General features: G+C 47.4%; 1 protein-coding gene and 1 long non-coding RNA gene across 42 annotated transcripts in view; one reads left to right on the plus strand and one right to left on the minus strand.

Annotated features, from left to right (window-relative positions):
* Positions 1-5,559, minus strand: part of LOC144297460 (uncharacterized) — a 28,333-nt gene extending 22,774 nt beyond the window's left edge. Inside the window, exons 1-2 of one of the 2 annotated variants that reach the window (XR_013364518.1) lie at positions 4,770-5,223; positions 438-647 (exon numbers count right to left, since the gene is read on the minus strand). This is a non-coding gene — a long non-coding RNA (uncharacterized LOC144297460). Of the gene's footprint in view, positions 1-287; positions 648-4,769 lie in introns of those variants that run through there. The other variant, XR_013364519.1, reaches the window with a different exon arrangement.
* Positions 1-17,511, plus strand: part of CACNA1C (calcium voltage-gated channel subunit alpha1 C) — a 746,135-nt gene that overhangs the window by 401,988 nt on the left and 326,636 nt on the right. The window lies entirely within an intron of this gene.

The raw sequence follows: 17,511 nt of genomic DNA on the forward strand, positions 1-17,511 counted from the left end.
AGTTTTCATTGCAACATTATGTATAATAGCAAAAAAATGGAAATAAACTAACATCAAAGTAGAATGTTTAAATAAATTGTGTTATAATTCATGTGACGAGCTAATAAAAATTATGTTTTTAAAGCTTACAAGTCAAAATGCTCATTGTACATTAATAGTAGGATATAAAACATATGGACAGCATAATAACAAAGATTAAAAGGCAAATAAATATGCATAATTTTACATTTTCTATACTGTACAAAAATAAATTCAATAATCTGTGAATAAAAGTTCTGGACCACAACTAATGAGATAAATTTATTATTAGAAATGTAAGGTTCTGCACGCAAGCTCAAAAAATAATCCTTTTCCTAACTTAATTGTTGTGTTTATGGAAAAAAACAGGGGCTTTAGTTGCCTCCACAATTGGTGATGACATCTTAACCAAAGCAGACCTGGGTCGCCTTCATGGTGGGCTGTGGTATCCAGGTGGGGGAGACAACAGTCTCCTGTCCTCTGTACAGGTCAAACCACATCTTGAGCTTGGGCTGTCCATGGTTTCAGGAGCTAAGGAGATTCCTCATCTCATCTTGGTCGCATTCAATGAGGGCAACTAGAAGAGCCATCTGGAAACCCTGTTACATAAGGGTCTATGGAGATTTTGCCTAGAGAGAAGAATATTTAGGGACAGTGTAATAGCTGATTTCAATTACATGACAGGGCTGTCACAAAGAAAAATCAGTCTAATTTGAAGGGACTTCAGGAAGCAGAACTAGTTCTTGGGGAGGAGTTAAATGGACACAATTTGAGAATAATATAGGGTAGGAGTTATAACAATTCAATGTGTGAACGAACGAGAGTTCATCTTGAAAAACGGTAAACTGCCCAGGACAACAGGGCTGAACAGCCCTCCTTGAGGAGTGATCATGAAAGACTTCATTGAGCAGAAATGGGCCTAGAAGCCATTGAAAGACCCTTCCAACAGTAAGTCTGTAGTTTCATCAATGACTGACTAGAGGCCAGACAAAAGCTTGAAAAGTAGCACAGATTCTCAGGCCAGCGGTTCTCTTTCCTATGCCACAGAATCATTTCATCTGTGAAAAACAGATTGTGAGGCCCCACCTCCAGAGTTTCTGATTCAGTTGGTCTGGGTTGGGACCTTGGAGACTGTATCTCATCAAGCTTCAGGTGATGCTGATGCTGCTGGTCCGGGGACCACACTTAGAGATCACTTAGAGTAACAAATTGTGGCATGGGGTGGGGAGGGGTTGAGCCTATAGCCTAATTATATAAAAAACCCACCAACAATATATGGCATATGGGAGACACATGCTAAATGATAACTGACTCTCTTATCTACAACTCTTGGACTGTATTATTGAAATTTGTGGAATTAAATCACAGGCTGCTTAGAGGGCTGAATTTGTACCCTGATGATAGGACAGCCTTAACACCAGGCCAAATAAATTGAGGCAGATCACTGAAAGCCTCTAAGGGAAGCAAGTGCTGTGATTTTCTTCTATTCTTCCATTTTTAGCTGCTCTGACATGGGAAAGTTCACTGTCACTTAGAAATTCAGAAAGGAGCTATAGTATTGGTCCCAGGCTTTGGAATGGTTCACATTTGGCTTTTTAAATTTTTTCTGCCTTGCTGGATGATTGTTTATGTTTATTATTGTTTTCTTGACTCTAAAAGAAAGCCTTCCTCAGTGAAACACCTTGTCTGATGACAGCATAGTTCATGACACAAAAAACCACAGATGGGCCCCAAAAGTTTGAGGATGTCCCCAGTATCTCTGAGTAATTCTAATGAGGATGCACACCTCTTGTGATTGTCTCCATTCAAAGTGAGCCTCCTTTATTTGAGTTTTCAGCTAATTGGTCTGGGAAGGAATAGCCTTCACCCCACCCCCGACCCCCCCTGCTGCCCTCTTCCCAAGCTTCTGATATGTGGAGTGTGAGCAAACTAGCATACTGTGAGCTCAACACACTCTCAGTTGCTATGGCACTGGGGAGGAATCTGGTTCCTATAGCAACATCAGGTTGACTCAGTGCACCTTATACCACAGGCAGATCTTGAGCAGTAGCTTATTTGATTTCAGGTCAGTCTGGGAGAGATGGGTATGTGTAGTACTGAAAAATATCAGTTTGCCCAGTCTTTCCTGTCTGCTATCTTCTCCATATCATCAAAATAAAAAATAATAATAATTTCACATGCCCTTCCTTTAACCTATAAAAATAAACCAAAGTATTACCTTAATACCTTCTTAAGATTAAGGTTAAGGTGTAGTTTAGAGAGTCAGTTCCTAGTTTTGCCCCATTATAAAACCAATCCACCCATTGGCATGCCTTGTCTCTAGCTCAGCCTGACCCACTAGTTAGAGACTGAACATTTTACTTATCAGCACTCATTTTCATTTTCTCCTTTTTTTCTGGTTAGTTTTCTCTAACTTCCTTTGGGTCCTGCCTTTCTTCCATGGTGTGCTAGAATTTTCTGGTATTGCAATATTGAGGAAATTTGGCCATTTTGGGTTATACTGAGGTTTTTATTGTCATGGCAATTGTTGTTTTTACCCTTTTCTGCTTTCATGTTATTTGTGGCTTCCATTGAAGCTTTCCTAAATTCTCCATGCCTTCCTTAAACCTGCTTGTTTTCGTGTGACTGGGAACTGGGTGCTACTGTTTGTTCATTGATGAGCATGCAACAGGCTGATGTGCCGGGTAGGCTGCCAGAACATGGCTTTCCAGGCCACCATCCCTCCACCTCTCACTCTAGCGTGTCCTAGGCCATACCATGTTGCCCTTTCAAGCCTGGCTGCTAGATGGGAATCCAGCCAGGGGTGGTTTCTCCATTGCTGAGCCTTGACAGAACAGTCAGGGCTCCCTAGCAGCTCACACCCACATAGAGGTCACCACCTCTACAGTTTGTCCTCTCCTTCTCTGTCCATTCCAGAGCGGGCTCCTTAGCCATTCATGTAACAGCCAGAGAATACTAATAGAGCTAATACCCACAGCTGCATAAATGACACATTAGCATTAGGTGACAAACCATCTCCCATCAGTGTCAGCCCTGCTGCATCCAAACAGCACAGTCAGGAAAACAAACAAGGCTGAAAGTCATTCCTTCAGTCTCCAAGTCATGCATCCAGTAGAAGCTGGACTCTTGGAATACCAGGTGGTTCTACACCAGGGTTTGTGGCAGGGGAGCCTCAGAGTTTGGCAGCATTGCGTGGGAATCGGGTAGCAAGAATAACAAAGTGCTTTCAGTGATAGTATATGTTTTGATTTGTATGAAAGCTTTTGGAGAGAAGATTAGTATCCCATTTTCCAGATGGGGAAGCTGAAACTGAGTGGTGAGTGATTTATCAAGATGATGTTCCTAAGGAAGAGTCAGAGCTGGAACATAAACCTGGGTCCACGGCTTACTTCTCACACCTGCCCTTCTCTCTGGGCCGTAGATGGGCTGAGCAGCCACCCAGGAAGTAGCTCGGCTGCACTGCTGCAATATTGGACGGTGTCTCCCCTGCGTGCAACCTTGGCAGGCTGGGTTGACCTGAGATGTGTTGGGCACAGATATGGCTCAGCTAGGGAACTGCTGATGGAAATGTCACCCAGTGTCCTGGCCTTGCTTGGGGTCTGGCCTCGCCTCCAGCTCCTGCGGGACCTTGAGTCAGGGCATCAGCCACCAGTAGACTGCATCTTAGCTTTCTTACTACAAAGTGAAAGACTCCTTAAGGTCACGTTCATTTGTATCACCCTCTGATTAGAAAGCTCTTTGTTGATGAGCACGTTTCCTTTTTAAGGTATTTTCAGCTTCCCATTTATAGTCAATATTGAATTATCCCCGTGGGTCTGTCCAGGCCCCTGCCGTCTATACTCTCCACACATCACACCATAAGGATGCTTTTTATTAGTTATTATTATCAAATTGAGTCCTGGCCTTAGCATTTTGCTAATGTGCTCAGTAGGACCAGAGGCTTTCTGACAGTGGTAACCTAGTCGGTGCAGAGCCCTTGGCCCTGCTGGTATTGTCCTGAGCTCATGGGTAACTCCCAGGCTAACCACACTTGAAAGCAGAAGTGTTGGCCAGGCCACATGGATTGAGAGCTATCTTTTTTTCCCAGGGGTGAAACCAGTCAGGATCTTCTCACATGGGAGGATTGTAAGAGATTAAACCAACCTGGGCACTGTCAGAGAAGAACCAAACCACCCAGCAAGCAAATGAGAAGGGATAGGAGGTGGGCCAGACAGGGGCCCCATGCAGCATCCTTTGCCTAGCACCTTGCCCGGTGGTTGACAAACTCACGGGCATTTGATAAATTTCGGTTGAATTACCACAATTGCTCAGATAGTAGGAGCAGCTGAGCCCAAATGGAGTCTCTCTTTAAAGCCTCAGCCTTGGGGAAACGGTATCTTTTTTTGCAGTAGAAAGCGTACTGCCATCCAGGCTACAAGGGACTAAAAGTCCAGGTGGGAGCCCTGGCTGTGTGATGTTAGGCAAGTCATTGAGCTCCAAGCCTTGGATCATGAGGACAAGCACCCCTTCCTCTCAGACCTGTTGCCAAGTCCTTACAAAATGCGCCTGAGCTTGGGGAGGGAGCGGGGCAGGTGGTGGTGGGGAGAACGGGGGCAAGGTCTTAGCTTCATATCCCCAACACGTGGCATAGTGCTGGTGCTTGCCAAGGTCTCAACAAAAAAATGGTGGTTGGATAGATGAATAGATGGGAAGACAAATAAATGAACAGGGAACGTTCTGGGAGCTGTGGAAGACAAGCCTCACTTGAAAACTTTGAAACGGTTGTGCTGCCGTTTTCTGTAACAGGCCAAAGGCCAGAGCCCTGCTGTCAGCTTCTGTCCAGAGAAGCCCCGGGGGGAAGCGTGGGGCACTAAACTGACCCAGAAACACTCAGGCACACAGCTTCCATTGGGGTTCTACTGCTCTGGGCTAAGTGACGCTACATCTGTAGCTAGAAGCAAGCATATGTTCCAGGCACACCTTTCTGCCCAGAAAAACCTCAGCCTCTGGTCTGCTCAGCAGAGAAGGGGTGGGAGGCGGTGGCAGCCCCAAAAGTGCGGCGCACCGAGGCCCCACACGAAATATGCTCTGCTGCCTGCTGGCTGGAGATGGATGACAGTAATCACAGAGACGATAATCTGGCCTTTTCTTTCAGGCCCACCTGCTGCTGCTGTTGTCATGTTCTGGGCTCTGGTGCCATCCTCTGCAGTGCTGGGGCCTGCATCTTGGCAGCCCTGGGGTAATAATTAGGGGCGGGGCAGCTCCCCAGCTGGTGCGATATATTTGAGGAGGGGCCTGGAGAAGAGAGGATGGCTAGGACCCAGCCAACAAAAGGAGAAATTAAATGGGCTGTCCCAGGAACCCACAGTTAGCATTTAAACTCCAGCATGAGCTGTGAGTTTCACCCGAAAAGCAAAGCGGGGATTTCATGGGGTTTAGTCTCCCCTCCTCCCCCATTCCCTCTGCTACTTGTGAGTACAATTTATTCTGGTGAGGTTGGGGTGGCTCTCAGCAGAAGCACTCAGTTATGATGCTGTCATGCCGTAAGGCTCAGGGGCCAGCTGCAGGGCTTTCAAGGTATCCCATGCAGCGTGAGGACAAACACAGTGACAGAGGCAAATGAGTGTGACCTCACCAGCTCCACCATGGCCCCTGACCCATTCACAGCCCAGCCCTCAAGGACAGCCTTCTTGCTGAGTGCCCTCCACCTACATTCCACAGGCTGTCAACACAGGTGGTAAGACCCAAATTCAGAGGGAATTAGGATTTTGTTTCATTTACCATTAGTATGTTCAAACTGCCATATTGGTTGTGGGGAGACAGCCAGGAGGTACTGAGCAAGTATAACCAGAGATACTGTGCACTGAGCACATTCTGTGTTCGGTGTATCCTGTCACCCACACCCATGCTTACAAGATAGGCTGTATCATCTCCACTGTGCAGTGGAGAAAAGTGAGGCTCACTGACATTTGATGGCTGGCCCAAGTTCAAAACCAAGAGTGCCGGCTCCTAGACCTCTTTCTATTTCTCAGAGCCATCCAGAACATGGCCCAGCATTTCCTTAATAGAGGCGTGGAACATCACCACCTCTCGTGTGTGGAAGACCCAGGGAAAGGAGGTGGTCCTAAGACCTCCAAATGAGGTCCTGAGCCCGAGAGCTGGGTAGAAGGGGTTTGCCAAGGAATCTGGTGCCCTGGAGCTGAGAAGAGGGTGGAGTGGGCTGAGAGCCCTCAGCAGAGCTGAGCTATAACTTCTATTCAGCCGGGAGCTCATGGAAATCACTTGCCCTCATTTGGATTTCAGCTTCTTCTGGAGATGATGACGACAAAAGAAATCATATAATTCATGATCACAAGAGGCTTAGTAACTGCCTGGGGCCAAGTGAAGCACCAGGTCTTGGGAATGGATGCCAGAGGTAGAAACAGCCTCAGACACACAGGTTGGGAAATTAGAGATCAGCCTGCAGGGAGGGGTCTGGGAGTCGTGAGGGACGCATGGGCCCCCACGTGCAGAGCGGTTGGAAGGCTCTATGCGCAGGTGACGGCCAGGTCTAGCGCCCTCGATGCCCTCTGCAACCCGTAGTTCTTTAACATTCTTTTTCCACAAAACCACCCGTCCTCACGACCTGTGATCCCTCAAAGCCATCAGACACAGGCACGGTTGGGCAGTGTGTCGCACACAATGGCAGTGTGTGCAGGGCCGTGCCCAGGGCAGGTGGTGGGAGGCGTCACCCTAGACACACAGAAGGGAACACATTGTCGGTGCAGAATTTAAAAACCATAATAAAACTGACAAAAAGTCGGTTTGCTTTGCATCGCCATGACGTCCCGGCGATTCTAAATACCGTCCGTGGTAGAAGGAAGATTGCGCGACGGGGCAAGCTGCTTCCCCCCGGCCTGGGCCGCAGAGCCCGCCTCGCCCGTCAGACCCGCCTGTTCTGACAGCGCCGGCGAGGCGAGGCCGGTTCCTCGTCAGCCGCGGGCCCCTCGGCCAGCTTCGCTTGTCTGCCTGGTCGGGGCCACCTTACTACACAGATCTAGCTCCTTTGTGCTTGCATTTGAGAATGGCAGGAAACCCCAGGACGGTGGGAGAGAACAAGCAGGGAAAACACCATTCTCCTCCTTTTGTGATTTACTTATAAACGTCACAGAAATATTTCTGTCTGGGACGCAGGGGTGGCTCAGCGGCTGGGCCTCTGCCTGCAGCCCAGGGCATAGGGCATGATCCTGGAGCCCCGGGATCAAGGCCCACGTCCGGCTCCTCGCAGGAAGCCTGCTTCTCCCTCTGTCTGTGTCTCTGCCTCTCGCTGTGTGTCTCTCATGAATAAATAAATAAAATATTTTTAAAAAATGTAATATTTCGATTCATTTTAGATTTTTGCAAAGTGCTTTAACTGAGGCCTAGATCCAGGGCCTCTCTTGGCAGTGTCCCTTTAAGCAGAAGCGAGGGAGGGATGGCATGGCAGGGATGCGTGGAGCTGCTGAGGTACTTGTACTGTACAATTTTCTGGGTCCTGACTGATAAATTATTGTGCGTCTTCCGTGTGCTCTGACACACAATACAATTTGTCCATGTAGCAGTGATGATAGGCTGTCCTGGGCTGATAATCGAGAACCCTTTATTTAGCTCCTTTAGCCTTTTAGAGAAATCTTAAGTAACTGTTCATGTCCCTTTATCAGTTTTCTCTTCCACATTTTAGCATAAGTGGAAAAAGCTTTTAACCTTGAGAATTTTACTCACATGGGGGTTGGGGGCGAGGAAGATGTGTTGTTAAAAGTGTAAAGGAAGTGGGAGGATCTTGACACTCTCGGCTGGAATGGCTTTTTCTTGGCCTGCCTCATGGGAGTGTGAGCCTGTGTGGGTCCTAGAGGTTGTTCAGTCCACCATCATTTTACTGGTAAAGAGAGGAGACCCAGAGGGGAATAACTTGCCAAGGTCATGTGGCAGGTCCAAGGCAGATCCACCCAGAGGTGAGGCTGAGCCCTGCTCCTCCCCTACCCACCCTCACCATCAGACAGACCACCACGCCTCCCTTGGGCTTTGGGCCCCTGGCATGTCCCCACACCTAAGTGATATTCCAGTCCCCCAGATGTTCAACTGTCCACCCAAATGGTTGGGCATGCCCTATACACTTTTCCACGTCACAGTCTTTGGTGATGGGTCATATCCACACGAAGACAGATGCCATTTCCGTGTCTGTGTAACTTGCCATGTGTGGCACCTGTGTAGTCTAACCCCACCTTGTGCAAAGCAGGCTTTAGCATTTGTATGCCACTTTTTTTTATTTGGCTTTACATACATGAAGCTGCCTGTTTCCTTAAAGGTACAATGCTTGCAGTTTGGGTTAACTGAATAGCAGTGCCTGGACCGTGGACTTGTGATTCAGACAGAGCTGCCAAAAGGCAACTCGATGGGACCAACGACAAGAGGGCAGGACCAACGACAAGAGGGCAGGCAAGGATTCCATCCATGTGTTGTGATGGTGGGAGGAGCACTCACCGATTGTTCTCTAGCTATAGTCAACTGATTGTTTTTTCGTCCCTCTGGGAGTCTTCTACTAACCTTTTCTAGTAAACTGGGTCCCTAGATAGGTTGGTTTGATTCCAGATGTTTACTCATCCCCATTTCATTCCCAGAGAACAACTACACACAAGCCATTTGGGTCAGCTTTCAACATATCCTCCTGTTCTGATGAGGCCCTTGGAGCCTGGTCCCTGTAGGGCCCCGATCATTCTCGCGGTGAACCCCGTATCGTGGCTGGGGGCATCCCACACTGAGGAGCTAGCTCTCTCTTACATAGCAGCCTCACCTGCCAGACACTCCAGATGCTCCAGCCCCAAGGGAAGATGCTGCTCCTTTCTGCACAAGAAAGGCCCTCTCTGCAGAGGGATTTGTCCAAGTGGGTATCACGAAGGTTTGTTCTGGCCTGAAAGCTGGCACGGAAGGGCTCTGTCAGTGAGCAACATTAGAATTAAAGACATAATAATACTAATTAACTTGCCCATGCCCATGCTCTGTGCATTTATTATTTGTATAGAGATAAAGCCTTAAATGATAGGCCAGCCTCTCTGGGAGCTCCAGTTTGAGGGGGGGGCGGCGGTTGGAAGAAGGCAATGTTCTCATTACAGCAAATAAAATGGATGATGCCCTGCTACTGTGGCACACTCCCCAAGGACAACCCGGAGAAGGTGCAGGCTCCTTCAGAGTTTGGCCTGTGTTCTGGGATGTGCACTTTCTCCTGACAGAGTGTGGGGAGGGCAGGGGGTCTAGAGCCCATGGAAGAAGAAAAGCAATTTCCAGGGCCTTGGCCGGCTGCCTTCCTGGGCCTGCTGAGAACCATGTAACAGCAGCCCTCAGCCTGCCCGTGGCTATGGGAAGGCACCTGGCTTCTCTTGCCTCAGTTTTGTCTGGAAGAATGGGGGAAGGTGGAGGATAGATTTGAAAAAAAAAAAAAAAAAATCGTCAACCTGAACAGGCTTCAATGAGTCCTTGAAGTTCCTGAAACTATATGCAAAATACAAATGTGCTTCTGGGCATTTTTCAGGGACTTAAAATCCACTGCTTGCCTCTAATTCTCAAAGGTCCCTGAACCAGAGGTTAAGAGCTGCTAAATGAGATGCTCCCCAGGGATCCACCTTGCTCTTCTACTTGATGATTTTAGAGCTGCCAGACCTGGTGGGCCAGGGTCGTGGAAGTGGATGATGGATGTTCAGGTTGAAATATCCTATAAAGTAACCAGAAAAGCAACTGACCAAATGGCTTCCCAGTGATACTGCCCAAAGTGGGTGTCCCTGGTGTCCCTGTCTCATCTGCAACGTCTCTGTAAAGCTGGCTCCCCTCCCTAGGTTATCCTCAACGTAAAACCCCAGGACATTGTATCAGTTCTGGGCTAACCCTGAAGACCATTCCAACCATTGGACAGCTCAGTGGTACCCTGTGACGTGGAACTGAGCTCGTCTCCCTCTAGGCTCCTCACAGTCTGGAGCCTGCTCACCATCACTTCCACTCCAACCAGATGAGCTGCGCGCAGAACAATCCATAGCACGTCTCATTTGAAATTTGACTAATAAGTCAGTAATAATGAGCTTGACAACTGGGAATGCTTGAGAAAAAAAATCTTCCAGAGTACTTGGAGATATCCTGGGGGAAAATAGAAACAACTTTATTTAAGAATTGGAGCATCTGGGAAAGTCCTAGGAGACTGCTTCCCAAGGGCTACCCGAGAATCCCAGGGCCCCTCTCTGATTAAGTTCTGCCTCCAGCCCAGTGCAGACAGGTTCATTTCTCTTTTGTTTTCCCAAACGTCCCCCTTGCTCTAATCAAGAGTTCTTTACCTAGGATTCAAGGTCTGTAGATAGAATTCCAGAGAGTCCATGAACTTGGATGGGAAATAATTGGATCTTTTCAGATTTCTTACTGAAATGTATCATGTTATTCCTTTGTGAAGACAGACAACAAGCCACAGTATTAGTAGCAGTTTCTGTGACTTCGTCCACCAGTTTTTACTGCGTGTTTTACATGCGTGTTTTCCTATCCCACTGAGATAGTTACAGATGTCTCAAAAGGATTGTATTCCCCTCACCAGTACTTCAAAATTCTGGTGGTCCACTAGGTTTAGTATTTAATACATTAAATGGTAAAGTGTATGTATTTTTATATTGAAAATTCATCTTTTAAATATTTTTGATAACTATATTTCAACATAATTGGTATTCTTTGCAATCCTTTATTTCCATTTTAAAATGTTATTTTGAGAAGGGATCCAGAGGCATCCCTGGAACTGATAGGGGCTCCAGAACACTAACCAGAAGGCTACATACAGAGCCCTACTCCGCATTGACAGTTCACTTTTCAATCCTGTCCTGCTTCTGTCTGGTGTACGTCACGGGTGCAACTCTGAGCTTATGTGAGTGTTGGGATGGGAGAGATAGAGTCCAGGGGAGGGAAAGATGTAGGAGGAAGCTGCATGTGCTAAGAGCTGAAACCAAACACATACTCTACAAGGAAACGTTCCTAACTTGGGAAACCCCAGAATGATTTTGCCCTGGACACTCTTTTACCTCCTCATTTTATAAGAGAATAATTCATGGGTATTGAAAAGGAACTTGCATCAGTGTGGGTCCGGAGGACTTAAACCAGAGCTCCTCAGACAACTTGGGTCAGGTTATTTCCTGAGATTCCCCCAGTGTTCCTTAGAGTCCTGTGGCAGGGAAGGAGCCTTTGCTCTGGATGCCTGGATCACAGCTTGGAAGCCGCAGACTCTGGGCTGAGCAGGGCTTGCTCAAGCCCTCTAGTTGGGGGTGGGGACGGTAGACCCTGGGGTGAGGATTTTGGACTCCAGAGCCAGCTGGAACTCGTTTCCAATCCGAGCCTGAAGTCCCCCCGCTATCACTAACCCTGTGACCTAGGCAAATTGTTTCATCTCTTCGTGCCTCAGCATTCTCATCCATAAAATGGGATGCTGTATGGCTGAGGCATGCCTGGCTTGTCATAAGCACTAAACACTGTCACGTGTCTGCCCACAGTGCCTGCAGCATTTACAAAGCTCAGGGAAAGGAGGGCGGCTGGGGAGCAGTGGAGACTGAAGCGGGGAGTCTTGTGGTAACATTTAATCTGGGGGATCCTGAATTTTCCCTTTATCTGTCCTTCACATCACAATAGCTAGTGGGTGATAAGGGACCCACAGTGTAGCAGCAGCTCTCTGGGTGGTAAGAATGTGCTCCTTCTCCTCAGTTTCCAAGGGATGGTGTCTTCCTGTCCAGTTGAGTGAGGGGTCGGCTGTGGCTGCAGGATGCGTGCAGGCTGTTCTAAATAGAAGGCTGAAATTCCCAGACAGAGAGGAGGGCAGTCAGTGAAACAGCAGAATAAGTTGGGAATTGTCACTGCTTCGTCTGTAATGATAATGTTAACAGCGATAATCATCATCCAAAGAAAGGATCTTGTAGTCGAGCCAGAGCACAGAGAAGAGCCTTTTTCCCATGCCTTCCTGGGGAGAGCCAGACATTCCGACCACGTCAAAAGAGAAAAAAAACAAAAATATAGCGAAATACCCTTTGCCCCAGTGGCGCCCACAGAGAAACCAGAATATGTAAGATGACCTGCTACAGGAGGGCAGAGGAGGAGAGGGAGCCCAGTCCTGAACTAACCACTGTTTTTGACTTTCTCCTTTAATCACTTTAGAAGAACTGTTAACAGGCAGGAAATCTAATTGATTAGCATTTCACCTCCTGGCTTCCCTTCCTGCCCCAGGTGCTAATGAGCAGAGAAATCACAGATCCCTCCCTACGAGGTCCTTAAGAGGTCATGCGATTGCCACCGGCACCTCAGCTGAACCCCAGTGAATGACAGGAGCACCCTCGTTCTCAAACCCCCGCAGACTAATTTTCTTGCCTCTTGTGATTACACACCACACAGGGGAGCCACAGCACCACTGGGGACCAGCCTTCCACCCGGCCCGGTCCCGCCTGCCTGCCTGCCACCCATTGCTTGTCCTATGCGTGGGGAGTCACCAGTCACCTGTCTTTCTGCAGGAATCCATGTGCCTGAAGACAGTCATTGGATCTCAGTTCCCAAGGCTGCACAGCTGTGCATCTTTCGCCCCCTCACTCGAGTATGTGGTGTTCACCTCCCTCCCAGTTCTCCTGCTCTTCCTTGTGGGTCCCAGGACTGGGTGCAGAAGCCATTCGAGCTATTAGCCATTCGGGGTCCGGTTATGGAAAGCCTTCTCACATCCTCTCTAACAGAAGCAAGATGCTTATCCTCCGGTACCCAGCTCTTGGTCAGGCCCTGTCTCCTTTATGTGCCTGCTCTTTATCTTTCTTCCTGCAGACAGTCTTGCACTTTATCTTATCTGAGTGCCAAGAGTGACAGGGAAGGGAAGCTCAGGAAAAGTGAGTAGCATGGCCAGTCTGAACCAACTTAATCCTCACCTTGGACCGTTCTAGCACCAGTGAGGGACAGTGAAGGAGACAGGAAAACTGGAGCATCAGGCTTCAGAAGCTTTCAGACCTTCCCTTGCAATCTGAACAGAGCCCCATTCCTCATCATTAGCAAGTGCTTTTGGTTTTTGGTCCACTGGAACTTAGTGCAAAACCAGTTATCCAAAGGGCTTTCTGTGTCCCATTCAGCTTTAATGGTCCCCGTGGATGCCATCTGGAAAGGGGTCAGGGAATGGTCAGCTTCCGGCATGGGAGCTAAGTGACCGGGGAAAGAGAGGATGATGGAGAGAGACAAACCAGTGCTCATTCTGAGAGGCTGAAAATCACTTCCAAGGGCCTGGAGATTTACAAAGATGCAGTCTGGATTCCCAGAGCAAATGAGTCTTTATACCCATAACAGGTTGTAATTTGAGTCACATAGGAAGTTAAGACAGTGAAAACATGAGCAAATGCCAGTGAGATAAAATCAGTCTCCAGGCTGGAAAAGACGTTAGAGGGATCTGCTTGAACTCCTTCACTTTAGAGCTGGGAAAGCTGGCCTGCCTGGATTCACACGGCTGCTCACTGCAGGATGCAGCCAGAACCATTGGCCGGAGTCGTCTGTTCCACTCAGGCCTCGCTCACAGCAGAAGAGCCTCACTGCCCATCTCAGATACAAAACCAAGAGAAAGACTATCAGAAAAGAACTTCCCCCACTTTCTCAGTATCCACCAACAAATAAATTTATTTCTATGGCCACCCTTACCTTGTCCCTGTGGCACCCCTACACCCGAGGGCATCTGGGACCTAGAGCTGTCTTCCATGGCCTCCCTCATGATGTCCCTCCCTCTCCCAGTGTCCCCACTCCCCATAGCTTCATTAAATCACTGCCAGCTTTTGCCTGCAAAATTGCAACCACCTCTGAACCAGTCTGTCTTCTTCCCTGCAGTCTTAATCCATTTGCCACTCTGTAGCTAGAGTTCTCTCTAAAATGCAATCCTGATAAAATCATTTCTATGTTTAAAAGTCTTAAAATCCTTCAATGGCCCCAGTTTCCCCTTAGGATAACTATCAAACTCCTTAATATGGTTCACAGACTGGTGGTTCACACCCTTGGATGCACATTAGAATCACCTGGAGGACTTTTAAAACTCACCAATGCCTGGGCCTCACCCTTACTGATTCTACAAAATTAATCTGGGCTGGGACCAACCGTGTGCTGCAGCTGGAGCTGCTCTGCCTGGCTCCAGAGAGCCAGTCATTAAATGTTCGGGAATTTTACAAGTGGGTTGTTAAACACAGCCATTATTACAAATTAAACTATATAAACCTACGACTAAATTACATTAAAAACAAAGGTCATAAAATACTCAAAATCCATCACTTCCTAATGATTTGACTGTATTTTCTTACTGACTATGCTCTTGAGGTTATTTGCATTGATTGCATTTGTATGATGGAAATATACAATGCTGTGCTACTGTGAGTATCTTCCCAACTCTGCATTCAGGAGCCTAAAATCTGCCATTGGGGAGTATTCATGCCATGAAAGTAGCAAATGCAACAGATCAGCCCCCGACCCAACCCAGTCATTAAATATTTATATCATTGGGTGAGGCTCATGTTGTGGGCATAATTTTTTTAAAGTTTCCCCAGTTGAGTCTAATCAAAGTTGGGTGCCCTTGGCCAGGATCTGGCTCCTCACTGCACCTCTGGGATAATTTCTTGAAAAACTTCTCCCCTGCTCCCAGCTTCCTTCAGTCTGGCCACACAAAACTACCTGCAGTGGCCTAAGCCACTAAGGCCACACAGTGGCCTAAGTGTCATGTTGTTTCTCACTTCCATGTGACACACTGTTCTCGTGCCTGGAACATCCATTGCTTCCACTCTGGCCTGGCAAGTGCCTGTTGATCTTTCCGAATTCAGCTCAGTATCTGAACACTAGGACAAATCCCCCTCCCCCAAGTCTACCATTCTGCCTTTAGGACCTATTCATATAGAATCTTACAGTACTTTCTGATTATATTTCTCTCTCTGCCTCCTCTGTTAGACAGTGAGCACCTTGAGGGCGAGGCCGCAGCCTGCTCACCTACATCCTAGCATAGTAGATGCTCAGCACATGTTGCAGGTCTCCTGGTCCCCAGCGCGGTGCTCTTCCCGCCTCCATAATACCACGTGACCCAGCCATTCTGAGTTCCTAAAGAGTCCATTGCTTCTGAACCTGTAAGTGGATAGTGCTCTATTCCTGCTGCTGTGGAACCCAAAAGGAAGATGGTTCTCACTTTTCTTTTATTAAGTTAGGCTTAATTGTTTCAGGTTTGGAATGCAGGGGTGCCCAAGGCAGGCAAGAAGGCTGTCCTCACAGAACTTTGAGTCACAGGGGCTCAGGTGAGGAAACAAGCACTTACTGTAAAACATGTTATGGAATGGAAACTTCCTGGCTTCGGGGTTACCTCCTGGTCTGTGGAATGTATGGCTCCCCAGAGTAGGTGAAGCCTGGGCCTAATGTTGAGGAAGGAGGATGGTTGGAAGGTGTTCCATGGAACTGAAACATCCCATGTGAGGGTTCCAGGGCCAGAGAGAGCTCTGTGTGTTTAAGGAACAGAACAAAGCTGGATCATAGAATGTGAGGATATGAGTAGTGACAGCTGAGGCTGGAAAATGAGTCAGGGGCCAAGACAAGAAGGGTCTAGGAAGCCATTCTCAGGAGTCTGGATTTTATCCTGGAAATGGTAGAACACCACTGAAAGCATAAAGCAAGGGAACCTTACTATCAGATCTGTATTTGAGAGAACTCACTCACAGTCATTCAGAAGAGATAAAAATGGGAAAAGGCTTTTGGGATGGATAGAAGCAAATGCATTCAAGAAGCAAAATCATGGACATGATGGCTGGACTTCATGGTAAAGGTGAGGGAGATGTGAAGATCTGATTGGAGAGGTAGGGAGGCTGATCAGTCCAAGGGCTCATCTCTGAGTTTGTGGAGTTGGCAGTGTCCATGATGCACACAAGTGCAGTTATCTGGGAGGGAGTTAGATTTTCAGCTCTGGAACTTAGAGGAGAGATGTAGGAGAGAAATACAGGCTGAAGGTCATCAGCTTGTAGATGGTACTGAACCCACAGAAACAAAGGCCATTCATTGCCAAGAAGAATGGGTAGAGTAAGAGGAGTTTGAGGTATCTCAGGACATCAGTATTTAATAAATGGCCAGAGTAAGAAGGGCTGGTGACCCCCAAGGGCCAGAGACATATAAAGAAACCCAGGGAAGTGTGGAGCCATGGAAGCCAAGGAAGACATGTTTGGAGGAGTGAGTGGTGAACAGAGTCCCACATTCTTGCTGATTGGAGAGGTTAAATAAGATATGGACTGTCACGTGCTCCTTGGATTCAGAGCATGTTGGTCACTTGTGAGGTTGGCAAGAGTGCAGATGCAGTGTTGAGCAGAGGCCAGAGCACACCATGCCGAGAAGAGGGGCAGGGATAAGATGATGCAGATGAATGTGTAAACTCCTTCAGGACATTGGACTGCAAAAGGCAGGGATTGGAGAGGGCCGTATATGGAGGGAATTCTGTGGGATCAAGGAGGGCTTTCAGTTTTAGAGTTTGTTTTCAAGTAGGAGAGGCAAGCTGGTTAAATTTTGAGTAAAAAGGAAGTTTGTGAGCTTGTCCTCTGAATGAAGGAGAGTGACCTTTTAGCATGATCAGTGCCATATTTCATTGTTTAACTCCTGTGTCTAACCTGATAGACATTTAGAATTGTCAAAGACACTTCCTTGCTTAGCCACATTTCATTGACAACTGCCTCTGTCGATTTGACATTGCCTCCTGATTGTCCATACTTTGGGCCTCGTTTTTCTCTTCCTTGACAGTTATTTAAAATAAGCCTCCTGTCACCAGCCTTTTGGGGGCATCATTAATCCCATATGTTTGTGCTCTGTTCTCACTCCTGCTCTGCTCCAACCCACCCATCCCCATCTCTAACCCCTCTGGCCCTGAGTTCATCTCTTCCTTCCTTCTTTCTTTTCTGGGCAAGTTCCAACTGGTTAGGATGTACTCATGTAGTTCCTGCCTCTCCTACCTCTCATTTATCAGAGTTTACAGAAAGCTGTCAAGGGGTGTCTCCCATTCCCAAGCTGAGGAAATCAGGCTGAATTTTGATTACAGCTTCTCTTAAGAGCACTTCTAGAAATCACAGAATCATAGAACCTTATTACAGGAGTAGAAGTTGAGAGGTCATCTAACCCATCTCCTTACCCCTTGCAGTTTGATTTCAAAACTCTTTATAAATAGATCTTCTTCTTGAAGATTTCTATGTAAAAGATCACAACCCAAGCCTATGATTAGGGTGACCATATAATTCAGCATTTGAACAGGGATACTTGCAAGAATGAAATGAAGGCCCTAACCAAATAGGACACCAAGACGATTGAGGTAAATTGGGACTGTTCTGGGCTAGCCAGGACACACAGTCATCCTATATATAATGAGCATGAAGGACAGAATCTGAGAAAAACTTTTTTGGCTAATGTCTAACATTAGAAGATAGTCACAGAGCATTCTCTATATAGGATAGGCATTGTTCTAGATACTAGAACCAA

This window comes from Canis aureus, chromosome 25 (genome assembly GCF_053574225.1).
Source record: "Canis aureus isolate CA01 chromosome 25, VMU_Caureus_v.1.0, whole genome shotgun sequence".
Lineage (NCBI taxonomy): Eukaryota > Metazoa > Chordata > Mammalia > Carnivora > Canidae > Canis > Canis aureus.